This window comes from Halichoerus grypus, chromosome X (assembly GCF_964656455.1).
Source record: "Halichoerus grypus chromosome X, mHalGry1.hap1.1, whole genome shotgun sequence".
Taxonomy (NCBI): domain Eukaryota; kingdom Metazoa; phylum Chordata; class Mammalia; order Carnivora; family Phocidae; genus Halichoerus; species Halichoerus grypus.
In genome coordinates, this window is record NC_135727.1 from 90,112,135 (window position 1) to 90,130,428 (window position 18,294).

General features: G+C 48.8%; 1 long non-coding RNA gene across 4 annotated transcripts in view; it reads right to left on the minus strand.

Annotated features, from left to right (window-relative positions):
- Positions 1-1,619: 1,619 nt before the first annotated feature.
- The window catches only part of LOC118532158 (uncharacterized), a 30,510-nt gene continuing 13,835 nt past the window's right edge, over positions 1,620-18,294 (minus strand). For 2 of the 4 annotated variants that reach the window (XR_013444484.1, XR_013444483.1), the window contains exons 2-6: positions 16,293-16,366; positions 6,688-6,779; positions 5,974-6,076; positions 3,348-3,473; positions 1,620-1,819 (exon numbers count right to left, since the gene is read on the minus strand). This is a non-coding gene — a long non-coding RNA (uncharacterized LOC118532158). The remainder of the gene's footprint in view (positions 1,820-3,347; positions 3,474-5,973; positions 6,077-6,687; positions 6,780-16,292; positions 16,367-18,294) is intronic. The other 2 variants (XR_013444486.1, XR_013444485.1) reach the window with 1 other exon arrangement.

An 18,294-nucleotide genomic window follows, 5' to 3' on the forward strand; every position in this document is an offset into this window, starting at 1 on the left:
TCCGAATAATTTTAAAAGATATGTTTGCAGGAGATGTAGCATTTTACCATGAGGCTTGCAGCACAAGTTCTTTCCTCCGTCTCCCCATAAACGGTCTCAAATGGCCTTAGTACTCTAGTTATATTTTTCTGTAGCACAAGATAATCATGTGATTTTTAAATTTTTTTTTACTGATGACTTCATCTGGGGCACTACATGAGGTCTGTTTGGCACATATTAGGATACTTCAAGATGAGAACAAAGCCTTTTAAGTCAAATGATATATATACACGTAATATTCACATAAATGGCTCAGTCGGTTAAGCATCTGCCTTCAGCTCAGGTCATGATCCCGGGGTTCTAGGATCGAGCCCCTCATCGGGCTCCCTGCTCAGCGGGGAGCCTCCTTCTCCCTTTCCCTCTGCCACTCCCCCTGCTTGTGCGCTGTCGAATAATAAAATCTTTTTTTTTTTTAAAGATTTTATTTATTTATTCATGAGAGACAGAGAAGCAGAGGGAGAAGCAGGCTCCCAAGGAGCAGGGAGCCCAATGCGGGACTCGATCCCAGGACCCTGGGATCATGACCTGAGCCGAAGGCAGACGCCCAACCATCTGAGCCACCTAGGCGCCCTCAAATAATAAAATCTTCAGGGGTGCCTGGGTGGCTCAGTCGGTTAGGCATCTGCCTTCGGCTCAGGTCGTGATCCCAGGGTCCTGGGATCGAGCCCCGCGTTGGGCTCCCTGCTTGGCGGGAAGCCTGCTTCTCCCTCTCCCACTCCCCCTGCTTGTGTTCCCTCTCTCGCTGTCTGTCAAATAAATAAAATCTTTAAAAAAAATTTTAAAATCTTTAAAAAATATTTACATAAACATCAGATTGTAACTAAAATCATCATATAGGTCGTCAGATTCTTCCTCATTCACTTTCAGAAGCTTTTACTGAGAAAAGATCGAAGGCTTTGAATTTAGAACTTCAATCCCCAAATCTGCTTCTTACTGAAGGCAGAGACGATCCTTTTTTTTTTTTTTAAGATTTTATTTATGTATTAGAGAGCGAGCGAGCGAGAAACAGCATGAGAGGGGAGAAGGTCAGAGGGAGAAGCAGGCTCGCCGCCGAGCTGGGAGCCCGATGTGGGACTCAATCCCAGGACTCCAGGATCATGACCCGAGCCGAAGGCAGCTGCCCAACCGAGCCACCCAGGCGCCCCAGAGACGATCAATTCTGGGACAATTCTGACTTCCCTTCTTTGTTAAGGATTTGATGACATCATAAACGTACAGAACCTAGTACAGAGAAGTGACTAACAGATGATACACACCTTATAAATATGAGTTATTAGGGGCGCCTGGGTGGTTCAGTCTGTTAAGTGTCTGCCTTCGGCTCAGGTCATGGTCCCAGGGTCCTGGGATCGAGCCCCGCATCGGGCTCCCTGCCCCGTGGGGAAGCCTGCTTCTCTCTCTCCCACTCCCCCTGCTTGTGTTCCCTCTCTTGCTGGGTCTCTCTCTGTCAAATAAATAAAATCTTTAAAAAAAAGTCACTGTTGATCTTACAAAAAATATATATATATATAAAATTTCAAAAAAAAGTACTATTTTCAAGAACCTCAAATTCCTAGGAATAAATTCACAGAAGATGTGCAAGACTTTTTTGGACAAAACTGCAAAACTTTATTGAGAGAATTTTAACCATTTTTCAACACAAGAACAAAACTTTACTGAGAATTTTAGCCACTTTTCAACACAGGAACAAAACTTTACTGAGAGAATTTTAGCCACTTTTCAACACAAGAAGTGCCCACGTGGCTTCAGCCTGTCTTCGTTTAAATCTGCGGTTTCCATTCACCTGTAAAAGAAACGTAACATTACTTTGCAGAACTTTATTCAGACAACACTAAAAGGCATAGAAATGACACTTTCTAATACCACAAAGAAAGGAATGGTTCAAGTTCAGAAAAGATTAAACCCAATGCATTTATACTCAGGTAGTTTTGAATAGAAAGCAAAAATTTCTTATACTGTTAATAAGAATCCAACCAACCAAGAAGAAACCTAAGAAACAAAAGCAGCTTTTAAAAAGTTACCAATTAAATATTTTTATTTGAGAAAACCTTCAGAATATAAGATTATCTAAAACAGTAATGTCTTGCTTTGAATTGCTTAAGTGAAATAAATAGAAAGGCTAGTATTGCATTTGTTTTGACTGTATTGTGGAAAGTGCAGAACGGTACTTTAAGCTAGTTTAGCCCTTATGTGGTTGTTTGAAGTAGGGTGACCATCTGTCCCTGTTTTCACCCATATGCCTGCCGTAATTATGAACAGTGCCTCTTTATACACTTAAGTGTGTGCCCATCTGCACACATTATATGGTCACACCAGTTTTAAGTCATTTACCATCAAGGTAACATCAAATCGTGAAGGAGAAACAGTACCATTTCTCAGGTTGGCCAGAAAAAAGGGGGCAGGATGGGGGGAGAAAAAGAAAGAAACTGGAAAGCCAAATATATATTCAATATCTGTTACTGTCTTGTTCCTGTCTTGTTCATATTCTTTACTGTGTATACTTGGCTTTTGTCCATTTTCTTCAAAATTATGTAAACTAGTGGATCCTCTATTCATAAATATTTTCTAAAAGAGCCATCTCTTTGATTTATCTGTTAGTTGGATTATTTTTTTTTCCCAATGATTCATACCAGTCTTCTATTAAGAATCTCTCCTTGGGGGGCACCTGTGGCTCAGTCGGTTAAGCATCTGCTTTCGGATCATGATCCCAGGGTCCTGGGATGGAGCCCCATGTCCCATGTTAGGCTCCCTGCTCAGCGGGGAGTCTGCTTCTCCCTCTCCCTCTGCCCCTCCCCCCTGCTAGTGCCTGTGCCTGGTGCTCTTTCTCAAAAAAAAAAAAAAAAAAATCTCTCCTTGGGGCACACCTGGGTGGCATAGTTAATCATCCAACTCTCAGTTTTGGCTCAGGTTGTGATTTCAGGGTCATGATCTCAGGGTTGTGAGAGCCCACCAGCCTGTTTCTCCCTCTCCCCCTGCTTGTGTTCCCTCTCTTGCAGAGTCTGTCAAATAAAAGTCTTTTAAAAATTTTTAAAAAAGGGGGATCTCTCTAAAAGTATCTGAAATTATCAGCTCTTGGCTAAAGAACTTACATTTAAAAGAAATTGTTTTCCTACTTTGTAATTTATATGGCTTTGACCCAACCTATGCCTAATAGTCTGTAAGTCAGCCATTTGGGATCTGAACTACATTTCAAATAATTTTTATATGTGAACTCGGTTATTGAAGTAACAACAAAGTTACCTCTGTTATTAAATATATAACATTGCTAAAAACAGACGCGCTATAATTTGCATGCTTAATGGATCACATACCTGCCTCGGGCATCTTAAGGGGCTCTAGATTTGCAAGTCCCCTCCCTTTGACAGCAGGACCATCTCCACACTCACCCCCAGTCTTTTCATCAGCCAGTTCCTTTTGATTAGGTTCCGGGGCAGGCCCTTGAAAATAAAAAAGTGATTAATTTAAGTGGTAAAACATGAGATATGAATAAAGGAAATAATATTCATTTCCTCAGTGTTACGAAATAAAAGCCTTAGGCTAGTGTGGTAGTAAATGTGGTAAGAATTACAAGAGCATTATTTCAGGGGTCCGTTACCAGAAACTAGTAACGCAGGGTTTTATTACCCTCTTCCTTTTTCAAAACTGCCCTCAGACAATTCAGGTGTCCCCTTTGTACTTATCTACACTGTACTTGTCATTATACTTGCCAGTGACTTGAGTCTCTGACTAGATTGTGAGTTCAAGGCTGAAAGCATGTCTCTCATACTTAGCATGTGATGTGGCAAGAGCAGACGTCAATAAACGTTGAGGGGAAAGAAGTCTTAAAACCCAAAATTGATAAAAATTCTGCAAACCAATTGCTTTGTCATCAAAAATGTGCAGAACCGTTCCAGATTAAAAAAAAACTGTATGTGGGGCGCCTGGGTGGCTCATTCAGTTAAGCATCTGACTCTTGATTTCAGCTCAGGTCATGATCTCAGGGGTCGGGAGATCGAGCCCCATGCACATGTGCATCAGGCTCAGTAGGGATGTGACTGAGATTCTTTCCCTCTGCCCCTGCCCCGCTCTCACTTGCTCTTTCAAATAAATAAATCAATCTTTAAAAAAAACTAAGTGCAAATGCATGATCCTAAACTGGACTCTGGATCCAAAAAAATTATATGAAGGAAAATTATCAGGACAACTGGGGAAATTGATTTACACTGTATATCAAAGGTTTTCCGCTGTCAAGTTTCTGTCCAGTGGTTAGCCCAGAGAATGACTTTCTTTGTTCTGAGGATATACACACACTTAGGTACTTTGGGTAAAAGATCATAATAGTTGAACCTTATATAAATGATTAAACAGTAGTAATAGTAAACATACCAATAAATGTGTGTGTATATATATAAAGGAAAGGGAAGAAGATATGAAAGCAAAGTGGTAAAAAATATTGACAATCGGTGACTCCAGATGAAAATTTTGTATAAATATATGTATAATTGTACTACCCTTGTAAATTTTCTGTAAATTTTGTGGTTTGGAACTACAAAGAATAAAAAGAAAATATATGACATTGTACTTCAGAAGCCAGTAGTTACTTCATTTTTAATTGTGGTTTAAAAATGCATAACATAAAATACCCCAACTTTACCATTTTTAAGCGTACAGTTCAGTATGGAGGACCTTTTCTGCAACATTAGTAGCAACTATGAATGGACTTTACATAGTTTTTCTGTATTATGAAACCTTTATTTTAAAAAATGACAGTCTAAGGATAAACCATAATACATGTACAATTCTAGTATTTTGCCGTAGTGTACTAAGGGCAGTGAGCAGCAACTCTACAAAGTCTGAAGTCTACACCATGGGTAGGAATTAAACTACAATTAAAATGTAATTTTCTTTAGCTGAGTGTATTTGCAGAACTATGACAAATCTTACTTTGTTAAAATAAAGTTATACTTAGGTCCAAAGGCCCTATGTGTAATGTTCCATAAGTGAATCCCATGCACAACAAAGAACCAAAAGAAGAGCAAAGTTATTTGTGAGTAACAATAAGTACACTATTTTACGGTGAAAATAAAGGCAGGGTAGAAAGAAATGAATGGACGTTGTGGTCAGTCATTTTCTAGAAACCTTAAACAGTGGCCTGAATTATGTAAAGATCTTGCTTCAAAACGGTCTTCAGCTCAGGTCATGATCCTGGAGTCCCTGGATCGAGTCCCGCATCGGGCTCCCTGCTCGGCAGGGAGTCTGCTTCTCCCTCTGACCCTTCCCCCTCTCATGTGCTTTCTCTCCCTCATTCTCTTTCAAAATAAATAAATAAAATCTTTTAAAAAAAAAAATACCATATACTGGGAATACTATGTATCTGGGAGAAATACTTTTGTCTCATATTAATTTCAGGATAATTAACCTTTTGGTTTTTCTTTTTTTAGATTTTATTTATTTGAGAGAGTGATCAAGTGTGAGAGAGAGAGCACGAGCAGGGGGAAAGGGAGAAGCAGAATCCCCACTGAGCAGAGCGCCCAATGCGGGGCTCCATCCCAGGACCCTGAGATCATGACCTGAGCTGAAGGCAGATGCTTAACCAACTGAGCCACCCAGGGGACCCTCTTTTGGTTTTTCTAACCATAGAAAAATGTAAACTCCTTTTAAGAGCCACTTTAAAAAAAACACAAATTTTGTTTTCAGTAGTCAAATGGCTCTTTGATAAACACAATCCTTGAGCCTTCATTTTCTCATTCACAAAATGGGGAAAGCTTACTATACTGAGGAACCGCCCTAGGTTGCAAACTATATCCTCTTCACTTTTCCAGCCAATTTCCAGGCAATGTTTGAGATTCCTTTCTGTTGTTGTCTTCCCTTCTGTTACAAGTATATCACGATGCGTGAAACGCACATGCACTTACACCCCCCCCCCCAAGAGGGTATTCTCCTTCCCTTTCCCTTCACCTTGAACCACAGATGCTCCTTTTTTCTCTTGATCAGGTATAATATCCTTACGTTCAGTCGGTGGCTCCTCTCCTTGAGGTTGCTCAGCAGGAGGCAGCTGGGCCTAGGGGTACGCATATGTGTATGTAAACAGATAAAAACTTGTGCTGTTAATACACATCAATAATATAAATACCTGGAATACAATGGAAGATGACAGGGTAGGAGGATTCTAAGCTCACTTCATCCCATATACACACCTAGATAATAACCACGTAAGTGTAAATAACCCAGAAAAAAGACCCGAAGACTGGCAGAACAGACTCTCCACAGCTAGTAAAGAGGTCACATACAAAAGGAATTTATAAAATGGTTTAATGGCACCACCACCAACAAAAATCTAAAGACATTTCTCCAATACTATTCAATATACTTATTCTTAATAAAATTACTCTTCCCACAGAGGCTACTCCAAAAGAGTCATCCTCAAAGCCTTTGGAAGCCATTTTCATCTATGTTGGGATGGATGTGTGCAATCGGTTGTTTATAAGCATGAAAAGAAAGTCATCAGGTATATTTCCCAGGAACACAACCGCATCCATCCAAAAAATAACAATGTAATGCTCCTGGAGAAATGCTCCTTACCATGGAAAATCCTTATCAGTATCTATACTAGCTCAACATTTCCACAAAAATAAATTTGTACTAATAAAAAACAAAAGTTCAAGTACTTACAACCACAGGCCCAACCGGCTGCGAAGATTTTTCATCATCTCGTCTTGCTCTAGGTCTGAATGTTGATCTTACTTGCCAATTCATATTCATCACTGAAAATAGAACACTGGGATTTGGAAAATACACTTGAGAGGACGGTTACATTTGACCACTTCTCTGGCCAAATGGAGACGTGTGCTTTTTGTCTCAACACAGAATATTTTTAAAGTTAGTCTAATGGTAATTTAATTGTGCATGCTCTCCACTCACACCAAATCTGGCAGCTTGCAAAGGCAACTGCTCACCTCATGGCCAGGCTGACGGAGAAATTAAGTAAGGCACATGATTAAGACAAGAATATATTTTGAAAGGGATCTGGTTTCACAACTTGATTCACCATCATGGAGACATTTAAGAAAATACCACCAATAAAGAAAAAAGAAAATACCAGAGAATGAAGAACTGAGTATCTACTATTGTTCGCACACTCTGATTTACTAAGCCCTTTCTTTCCACACCTCCAATAAAGTTTTACGGGGATACTTAACCACATTCATTGTTGATAGACTGTCTCCTATTATTTTTGCGCTAGAATCGCAAAGTTGAGTGCCTGCAATCAAGATTGCACGTGGCACTCTCCTCTCTTGGTCCTGTTTGGTACACTCCAAGTCTCAGGGAGGCAACCACACAACAATCCCCCTTTCTAGGGAGTTTCTTTACCACTGGACTTGCCACTTACCCAGGGCCCCCAGACTCTGAGAACTCCCGAGTCTGTGCCCTGTTGGCAGTTCCTTGTGCCTCCAGGACTCCAATACCTCAAATAATGCCAAGACAACTCCATCTTCATCTGACCCTCATCTGTCCCCAGCTCACCCTCCTCCCTTGTCTTGTTCTGCCACCACATCAAGGGCCATGGTGGCTGTGACGTCCATAAGAAGACCACCTCAAAGACTGTCCTCCTCAGGGGCTAGGAACCACCCTGCCCTGACCCCCCCAAAAATCTACTGGTTCCCTCCTCACGGTTACTGATCTGCCGACACACCAATTGAGTCTCAAGCAGCAAGAAAAGAATCCAGACAATAAGAAAAGACCCCACACAGCTCAACACCCAGAAGTCATTGCAATACCCCACACCTGAGGGTGAAGATGCAGCAGTGCAAGGCATGCACACTGCTTCCCCACCCCTTGCCTAGGCCCCCCTGGAAATTCCTAAATATTCCTTCTCTCAGCAGTTCCTAGTGCCTCCATGACAACCCCAACCCCTATGAAAAGGATGATCTTGAGGACTTTTCCTCAGGGGCTAGGAACCACGCCATCCCTACTAGCCCCAAAGCCGGCTGGCTGAGCCCGCACGCTCAAACGTAAGTTCCTAGGGAGACTAATCTGAGGACCAATCAATTGAGCCCCCGTCAGTGAGAAAGAATACAGAGAGCAGGATGCAAGCCACACAGCTTCACAACCAGAAAGCACTGCACTTGTACCAAACAAATGGCCGCTGGGAAGGAGAACAACAGTGCGCATGTGCAGAGCCGGGCAGCCACAAGTGGGCGGGGCTTCCCCCACTCCTTCATCCGGGTACCACCGGGCATTGCAAAATCAGCCGTCTATCAGCAGTTCCTGGCACCTCCAGGACACGGACACCTCAAATCAAGCCCCCAGACTCCCTATCTTCATCTCACCCCCGCCCCAACAACCCAACAAGAAAGACAAGGGCCATGCCTGCGGAGACAGCCAAAGGAAGAGGATAACCTCGAGGACCTTCCTCCTTAGAGGCAGGAAACCACATCACCGCTACCCACCCAAAGCCTGTTGGTTCTACCTCACTTAAATTTCTGAGAGAACTGATCCAAACCTACCAATTGGGTCTGACACACCAAGAATGAATCCAGACGGTAAGAAGCGACCTGCACAGCTCCGCACCCAGACTGCGCCACACGAACCCCACACCAATGGCGGCGGATTTAAAAGAACGTGCTACTGCGCAGGCGCACTGCGAACCACGTGCACGGGGTGGGGGTGGGGCTTCCCCACTCCCTCACCCCCGCCCCACTGAGCATTCTTAATCCGCCCTGGGTCCGCAATTCTTAGCGCCTCCAGGACACAGATACCTCAAATCAAGCCCCCAAGACGCCCGATCTTCATCTCACCCCCACCCCCACAATCCACCAAGAAAGACAATGGCCAAGCTTGCCGAGACAGCCGGAGGAAAGGCAGGACAACCTCGAGGACCTTCCTCCTTGGAAGCCAAAAAACACTCCACCCCTACCCACCCAGAGCCTGCTGGCTCCTTCTTCACACTTAAATTCCTGAGAAGACTGATCCGGAGACCTACCAACTGAATCGCAGACACCAAGAAGGAATCCAGACAGTAAGACGCGACCCGCACAGCTCTGCACCCCAGGCAAATGGCTGATTAAAAAGCGCATGGTACTGGGCAGGCGCAATGCGTCCCACGTGGGTGTGGGGGGGGGCCGCTGGCATCCCCACTCCTTCATCCGGGCCCCACTGAGGATTCCTAATCTGCCCTCTGTCGGCAACTCCTGGCACTTCCAGGACCCAGATACCTCAAATCACAGCCCCCAACACATTCGATCTTCATCTCACCCCCAACCCACCATCCTCCCTCTTCTCACTCCCATCAAGAAACACAGGGGCCATGGCTGCAGAGACACTCGGAGATAGAGAAGGACAACCTCGAGGACCTTCCTCCTTGGAAAGCCAGAAACCACACCACCCCTACCCACCCAAAGCCCGCTCACTCTCCTACTATACACTTAAGATTCTGGGAGGACTGATCCAGAGACCTACCAATTGGGTCTCACACACCAAGAACGAATCCAGACGATAAAACGCGACCTGCAGGGTTCCGCCCCAGACCGCACCACACGAACCCCACGCCAATGGCGGCGGATTTAAAAGAACATGCTACTGCGCAGGCGCGCTGCGAACCGCGTGCACGGGGTGGGGGTAGGGCTTCCCCACTCCCTCACCCCCGCCCCACTGAGCATTCTTAATCCGCCCTGAGTCCGCAATTCTTAGCGCCTCTGGGACACAGATACCTCAAATCAAGCCCCCAAGACGCCCGATCTTCATCTCACCCCCACCCCAACAACCCAACAAGAAAGACAAGGGCCATGCCTGCGGAGACAGCCAGAGGAAGAGGATAACCTCGAGGACCTTCCTCCTTGGAGGCAGGAAACCACATCACCGCTACCCACCCAAAGCCTGCTGGTTCTACTTCACTTAAATTTCTGAGAGAACTGATCCAAAGACCTACCAATTGGGTCTCACACACCAAGAATGAATCCAGACGGTAAGAAGCGACCTGCACAGCTCCGCACCCAGACTGCGCCACACGAACCCCACACCAATGGCGGCGGATTTAAAAGAACGTGCTACTGCGCAGGCGCGTTGCGAACCGCGTGCACGGGGTGGGGGTGGGGCTTCCCCACTTCCTCACCGCCGCCGCACTCAGCACTCTTAATCAGTGCTGGGTCCGCAATTCCTAGCGCCTCCGGGACACAGATACCTCAAATCAAGCCCCCAAGACGCCCGATCTTCATCTCACCCCCACCCCCACAATCCACCAAGAAAGACAATGGCCAAGCTTGCCGAGACAGCCGGAGGAAAGGCAGGACAACCTCGAGGACCTTCCTCCTTGGAGGCCAAAAAACACTCCACCCCTACCCACCCAAAGCCTGCTGGCTCCTTCTTCACACTTAAATTCCTGAGAAAACTGATCCGGAGACCTACCAACTGAATCGCAGACACCAAGAAGGAATCCAGACAGTAAGACGCGACCCGCACAGCTCTGCACCCCAGGCAAATGGCTGATTAAAAAGCGCATGGTACTGGGCAGGCGCAATGCGTCCCACGTGGGTGTGGGGGGGGGCCGCTGGCTTCCCCACTCCTTCATCCGGGCCCCACTGAGGATTCCTAATCTGCCCTCTGTCAGCAACTCCTGGCACTTCCAGGACCCAGATACCTCAAATCACAGCCCCCAACACATTCGATCTTCATCTCACCCCCAACCCACCATCCTCCCTCTTCTCACTCCCATCAAGAAACACAGGGGCCATGGCTGCAGAGACACTCGGAGATAGAGAAGGACAACCTCGAGGACCTTCCTCCTTGGAAAGCCAGAAACCACACCACCCCTACCCACCCAAAGCCCGCTCACTCTCCTACTATACACTTAAGATTCTGGGAGGACTGATCCAGAGACCTACCAATTGGGTCTCACACACCAAGAAAGAATCCAGACGATAAAACGCGACCTGCAGGGTTCCGCCCCAGACCGCACCACACGAACCCCACGCCAATGGCGGCGGATTTAAAAGAACATGCTACTGCGCAGGCGCGCTGCGAACCGCGTGCACGGGGTGGGGTGGGGCTTCCCCATTCCCTCACCCCCACCCCACTGAGCATTCTTAATCCGCCCTGAGTCCGCAATTCTTAGCGCCTCTGGGACACAGATACCTCAAATCAAGCCCCCAAGACGCCCGATCTTCATCTCACCCCCACCCCAACAACCCAACAAGAAAGACAAGGGCCATGCCTGCGGAGACAGCCAGAGGAAGAGGATAACCTCGAGGACCTTCCTCCTTGGAGGCAGGAAACCACATCACCGCTACCCACCCAAAGCCTGCTGGTTCTACTTCACACTTAAATTTCTGAGAGAACTGATCCAAACACCTACCAATTGGGTCTCACACACCAAGAATGAATCCAGACGGTAAGAAGCGACCTGCACAGCTCCGCACCCAGACTGCGCCACACGAACCCCACACCAATGGCGGCGGATTTAAAAGAACGAGCTACTGCGCAGGCGCACTGCAAACCACGTGCACGGGGTGGGGGTGGGGCTTCCCCACTCCCTCACCCCCATCCCACTGAGCATTCTTAATCCGCCCTGGGTCCGCAATTCTTAGCGCCTCTGGGACACAGATACCTCAAATCAAGCCCCCAAGACGCCCGATCTTCATCTCACCCCCACCCCAACAACCCAACAAGAAAGACAAGGGCCATGCCTGCGGAGACAGCCAGAAGAAGAGGATAACCTCGAGGACCTTCCTCCTTGGAGGCAGGAAACCACATCACCGCTACCCACCCAAAGCCTGCTGGTTCTACTTCACTTAAATTTCTGAGAGAACTGATCCAAAGACCTACCAATTGGGTCTCACACACCAAGAATGAATCCAGACGGTAAGAAGCGACCTGCACAGCTCCGCACCCAGACTGCGCCACACGAACCCCACACCAATGGCGGCGGATTTAAAAGAACGTGCTACTGCGCAGGCGCGTTGCGAACCGCGTGCACGGGGTGGGGGTGGGGCTTCCCCACTTCCTCACCGCCGCCGCACTCAGCACTCTTAATCAGTGCTGGGTCCGCAATTCCTAGCGCCTCCGGGACACAGATACCTCAAATCAAGCCCCCAAGACGCCCGATCTTCATCTCACCCCCACCCCCACAATCCACCAAGAAAGACAATGGCCAAGCTTGCCGAGACAGCCGGAGGAAAGGCAGGACAACCTCGAGGACCTTCCTCCTTGGAGGCCAGAAAACACTCCACCCCTACCCACCCAAAGCCTGCTGGCTCCTTCTTCACACTTAAATTCCTGAGAAAACTGATCCGGAGACCTACCAACTGAATCGCAGACACCAAGAAGGAATCCAGACAGTAAGACGCGACCCGCACAGCTCTGCACCCCAGGCAAATGGCTGATTAAAAAGCGCATGGTACTGGGCAGGCGCAATGCGTCCCACGTGGGTGTGGGGGGGGGCCGCTGGCTTCCCCACTCCTTCATCCGGGCCCCACTGAGGATTCCTAATCTGCCCTCTGTCGGCAACTCCTGGCACTTCCAGGACCCAGATACCTCAAATCACACCCCCCAAGACACTCGATCTTCATCTCACCCCCAACCCCACCATCCTCCCTCTTCTCACTCCCATCAAGAAAGACAATGACCATGGCTGCAGAGACACTCGGAGGTAAAAGAGGACAACCTCGAGGACCTTCCTCCTTGGAAAGCCAGAAACCCCTCCACCCCTACCCACCCAAAGGCTGCTCGCTCTCCTACTATACACTTAAAATTCTGGGAGGACTGATCCAGAGACCTACCAATTGGGTCTGACACACCAAGAACGAATCCAGACGATAAAACGTGACCTGTAGGGTTCCGCACCCAGACCGCAGCACACGAGCCCCACGCCAATGGCAGTGGATTTAAAAGAACGTGCTACTGCGCAGGCGCACTGCGAACCACGTGCACGGGGTGGGGGGGGGGCTTCCCCACTCTCTCACCCCCTCCCACTGAGCATTCTTCATCTGCCCTGGGTCTGCAATTCTTAGCGCCTCCGGGACACAGATACCTCAAATCAAGCCCCCAAGATGCCCGATCCTCATCTCACCCCCACCCCCACAATCCACCAAGAAAGCCAATGGCCAAGCATGCGGAGACAGGCACAGGAAAAGCAGGACAACCTCGAGGACCTCCCTCCTTGGAGGCCAGAAACAATACCACCCCTACACACGCAAAGCTTGCTCACTCCCCTACTTCACACTTAAAATTCTGGGAGTACTGATCCAGAGACCTACCAATTGGGTCTCACACACCAAGAACGAATCCAGACGATAAAATGCGACCTGCAGGGTTCCGCCCCAGACCGCACCACACGAGCCCCACGCCAATGGCGGCGGATTTAAAAGAACATGCTACTGTGCAGGCGCGCTGCGAACCGCGTGCACGGGGTGGGGTGGGGCTTCCCCATTCCCTCACCCCCACCCCACTGAGCATTCTTAATCTGCCCTGGGTCCGCAATTCTTAGCACCTCCGGGACACAGATACCTCAAATCAAGCCCCCAAGACGCCCGATCTTCATCTCACCCCCACCCCAACAACCCAACAAGAAAGACAAGGGCCATGCCTGCGGAGACAGCCAAAGAAAGAGGATAACCTCGAGGACCTTCCTCCTTAGAGGCAGGAAACCACATCACCGCTACCCACCCAAAGCCTGCTGGTTCTACTTCACACTTCAATTTCTGGGAGAACTGATCCAAAGACCTACCAATTGGGTCTCACACACCAAGAATGAATCCAGACGGTAAGAAGCGACCTGCACAGCTCTGCACCCAGACCGCGCCACACGAACCCCACACCAATGGCGGCGGATTTAAAAGAACGTGCTACTACGCAGGCGCAGTGCGAATGGGGTGGGCTTTCCCCACTCCCTCATCCCCTCCCCACTGAGCATTCTTAATCCGCCCTCTGTCCGCAATTCCGAGCGCCTCCGGGACACAGATACCTCAAATCAAGTCCCTAAGACGCCCGATCTTCATCTCACCCCCACAACCCACCAAGAAAGGCAATGGCCCTGCCTGCCGAGACAGCTGGAGGAAAGGCAGGACAACCTCGAGGACCTTCCTCCTTGGAGCCCAGAAACCACTCCACCCCTACCCACCCAAAGCCTGCTGGCTCCTTCTTCACACTTGAATTTCTGAGAAAACTGATCCGGAGACCTACCAACTGAATCGCAGACACCAAGAAGGAATCCAGACAGTAAGACGCGACCCGCACAGCTCTGCACCCCAGGCAAACGGCTGATTAAAAAGCGCATGGTGGGCGCCTGGGTGGCTCAGTTGGTTAAGCGACTGCCTTCGGCTCAGGTCATGATCCTGGAGTCCCTGGATCGAGTCCCGCATCGGGCTCCCTGCTCGGCAGGGAGTCTGCTTCTCCCTCTGACCCTCCCCCCCCTCTCATGTGCTCTCTCTCATTCTCTCTCTCAAATAAATAAATAAAATCTTTAAAAAAAAAAAAAAAGCGCATGGTACTGGGCAGGCGCAGTGCGTCCCACGTGGGTGTGGGGGGGGCTGGCTTCCCCACTCCGTCATCCGGGCCCCACTGAGGATTCCTAATCTGCCCTCTGTTGGCAATTCCTGGCACCTCCAGGACCCAGATACCTCAAATCACACCCCCTAAGACACTCGATCTTCATCTCACCCCCAACCCCACCATCCTCCCTTGTCCCACTCCCATCAAGAAAGACAATGACCATGGCTGCTGAGACACTCGGCGGAAAAGGAGGACAACCTCGAGGAGCTTCCACTTTGGAGGCCAGAAACCCCTTCACCCCTACCCACCCAAAGGCTGCTCGCTCTCCTACTTCTCACTTCAATTTCTGGGAGGACTGATCCAGAGACCTATCAATTGGGTCTCACACACCAAAAACGAATCCAGACGGTAAGACGCGACCTGCACAGCTCCGCACCCAGACCGCGCCACGCGAACCCCACGCCAATGGGGGCTGACTTAAAAGAACATGCTACTGTGCAGGCGCACTGTGAATGGGGTGGGCTTTCCCCACTCCCTCATCCCCGCCCCACTGAGCATTCTTAATTTGCCCTCTGTCCGCAATTCTTAGCGCCTCTGGGACACAGATACGTCAAATCAAGTCCCCAAGACGCCTGATCTTCATCTCACTCCCACAACCCACCAAGAAAGGCAATGGCCCTGCCTGCCGAGACAGCTGGAGGAAAGGCAGGACAACCTCGAGGACCTTCCTCCTTGGAGCCCAGAAACCCCTCCACCCCTACCCACCCAAAGCCTGCTGGCTCCTTCTTCACACTTAAATTTCTGAGAAAACTGATCCAGAGACCTACCAACTGAATCGCAGACACCAAGAAGGAATCCAGACAGTAAGACGCGACCTGCACAGCTCTGCACCCCACGCAAATGGCTGATTAAAAGGCGCATGGTACTGGGCAGGCGCAGTGCGTCCCACGTGGGTGTGGGGGGGGGCCGCTGGCTTCCCCACTCCTTCATCCGGGCCCCACTGAGGATTCCTAATCTGCCCTCTGTCGGCAATTCCTGGCACTTCCAGGACCCAGATACCTCAAATCACACCCCCCAAGACACTCGATCTTCATCTCACCCCCAACCCCACCATCCTCCCTTGTCCCACTCCCATCAAGAAAGACAATGACCATGGCTGCTGAGACACTCGGCGGAAAAGGACAACCTCGAGAACCTTCCTCCTTGGAGGCCAGAAACCCCTCCACCCCTACCCACCCAAAGGCTGCTCGCTCTCCTACTTCTCACTTCAATTTCTGGGAGGACTGATCCAGAGACCTACCAATTGGGTCTCACACACCAAGAACGAATCCAGACGGTAAGACGCGACCCGCACAGCTCTGCACGCAGAACGCACCATAGGAACCCCACGCCAATGGAGGATATAAAAGAGTATGCTACTGGGCAGGTACAGTGTGTCCCACGTGTCTTGGGGGGTGCCGGCCTCCCCACTCCCTCATCTCAGCCCCACTGAATATTTCTATTCCTCCCTCTGTCGGCAATTCCTGGCACCTCTAGGATTCAGATACCTCAAATCATGGCCCAGGACACCCGATCTTCTTCTCAATCCCACCCCCACATCCACCATCCTCCCGGGTCCCACACCCACCAAGACAGACAATGGTCATGTCTGCGGAGACACCCGGAGGAAAAGGAGGACAACCTTGAGGACCTTCCTCCTTGGAGGCCAGATACCACACCACTCCTCCCCCCTCAAGGCCTGCTGGCTCCCTCTTCACCCTTAAATTCTTGAAAGGACTGATCTGGAGACTTACCACTTGAGTCTCAGACACCAAGAACGAATCCAGACGATAAGATGCGACCTGCACAGCTCTGCACCCAGACTGCACTGCACGAGCCCCACGCCAACAGGGGATTTAAAAGAACATGTTAGTAGGCAGGCTCACTGCAACCCACCTGTGTGTCATGGGGGTGGGAGCTTCACAGCTCTGCACCCAGAATGCGTTGCACAAACACAAACACACACACACACACACACACACGCCAAAGGGCGATGGGAAAGTTGGTGGCACTGGGCAGGTGAAGTGTATCTTGTGTGCTGGGTGGTCAGTGGCTTCGCCACTCCTTCATCCAGGCCCCACTGGGGATTCTTGATCTGCCCTCTGTTAGCAGTTCCTGAGTCTTCTAGGACAGAGATACCTTAAATCTTTCCCCCAATATTTGCCCCAATTTTGTCTACCCCCCCAAGTCCATTGTCCTCCCTTGTCCCTGCCTGCAATGATATCAAAGGCCATGGTGGGTGCTGTACCTGTGAAGAGAAGGGTGACGACCTTGAGGATATTTCTGCTCAGAGGTCAGGAACCACACAGACCCTACCTGTTTGAAACTCACTGGCTCCCCCCTCACCCCCACTCACACTTACCCTCCAGGGAGGATTTATCAGGGGACCTACAGACTGAGTCTCTGGCAGAATGAAAGAATCCACAGGGTATGATGCGGCCAGCACAACTCAGCATGAGGTATGCAGTGCACGTGCCCCACACCATTGGTCAATGCGGAGGCATGCGGCACTGAGCATGCCCACTTGTCCATTGGTGTGTGAGTAGGGGCCTTCCCACCCCTTTATCCTGGCCTACTTAGGATTCCCAAATCTGCCTTTTGCTGGCATTTTCTGGTGCCCCCAGGACCCAGATACCTCAAATCATTCCCCCAGGGCTTGCCTCATCTACATCTAATCCCCTCCCCTCCAAGGCCCACCTGATTCCCTTGTCCTGGCTCCAGACACAAGGACAAGGGCTGTTGTGCCTGCCTGTGAAGAGAAAATGCCTGATGAAACAGAAATCGAAACATACTCCACAGGATTTACACAAGACCACGAGTCTCATAATCTAATATTCAAAATGTCCAGAATATAATTCAAATTATTCAGAATATGAAGAACCAAGAAAAATTCTCAACTCACATAAAAAAAATTCTCAACTCACATGAGAAAGGCAATCAACTGACATCCATTCAGAAAAGGCTGTATGAACAGTTAAGAAAGGGAAGCCTCACTAAAATGGAGGTAGGAGGCCAGAAGGGAGATCTCTCACCCTATCACTTCTCCTCATTTGCAGACCCCAACAGGAAGATAGCTTTTAAGTCCATACTACTTTACTACCCAAGCAGGAGGGAGAAAGGTTTTCTCCTTTCCCAGCAACAGCCCAGCCAATGAGAGACTGTCACAACTCAGCCAATGAAAAACCAGTGCACTTGGAAATCCTAGTTTATTTCAGTGGACTCTGTGTCTCCCAGCTCCCCGTTTTCCTCTATAAAAAAGCATCCTTTTCTTTTGTTCTCCCAACTTGCCTATGGTTTTGCCATAGCTTACATGTCCCCAGTTATACTTCTCTGTTATTCTTAAATAAACCCACTTTTACAGATAAAATAACTGACAGTTTTATTTTGAAGGTTAACATTATTTGGCGATCAGAAGTGGGGTCCAGAGAAGACCCCCAACAACTCCAAGACTGGTGAGCAAAATCTGTCCTGGTAGCCACAGAGCCAGCTATGCTCACTGCTTTCTTGCCAACCCTAGAGTTTAAGGGTAAGTTTTCTCCTGGATTCAAGTTCTGCTCACTTTGTGTTTCGAGTTCTCCGGGCATTATTTGGGATCTGTTTTAAAGCTTTGTCCTATCTGAGAGTATTCTTTGGCTTTTGATCGGACTCCATTTGGAACCAGACTGGTCCTGTTAGAATTGTGCCTACTGGAACTATGTTAGCCTTTGGACTGTTCCTGTAGGAATTGTGTTGGCCTTTGGCCTGACTCCTTTTTAG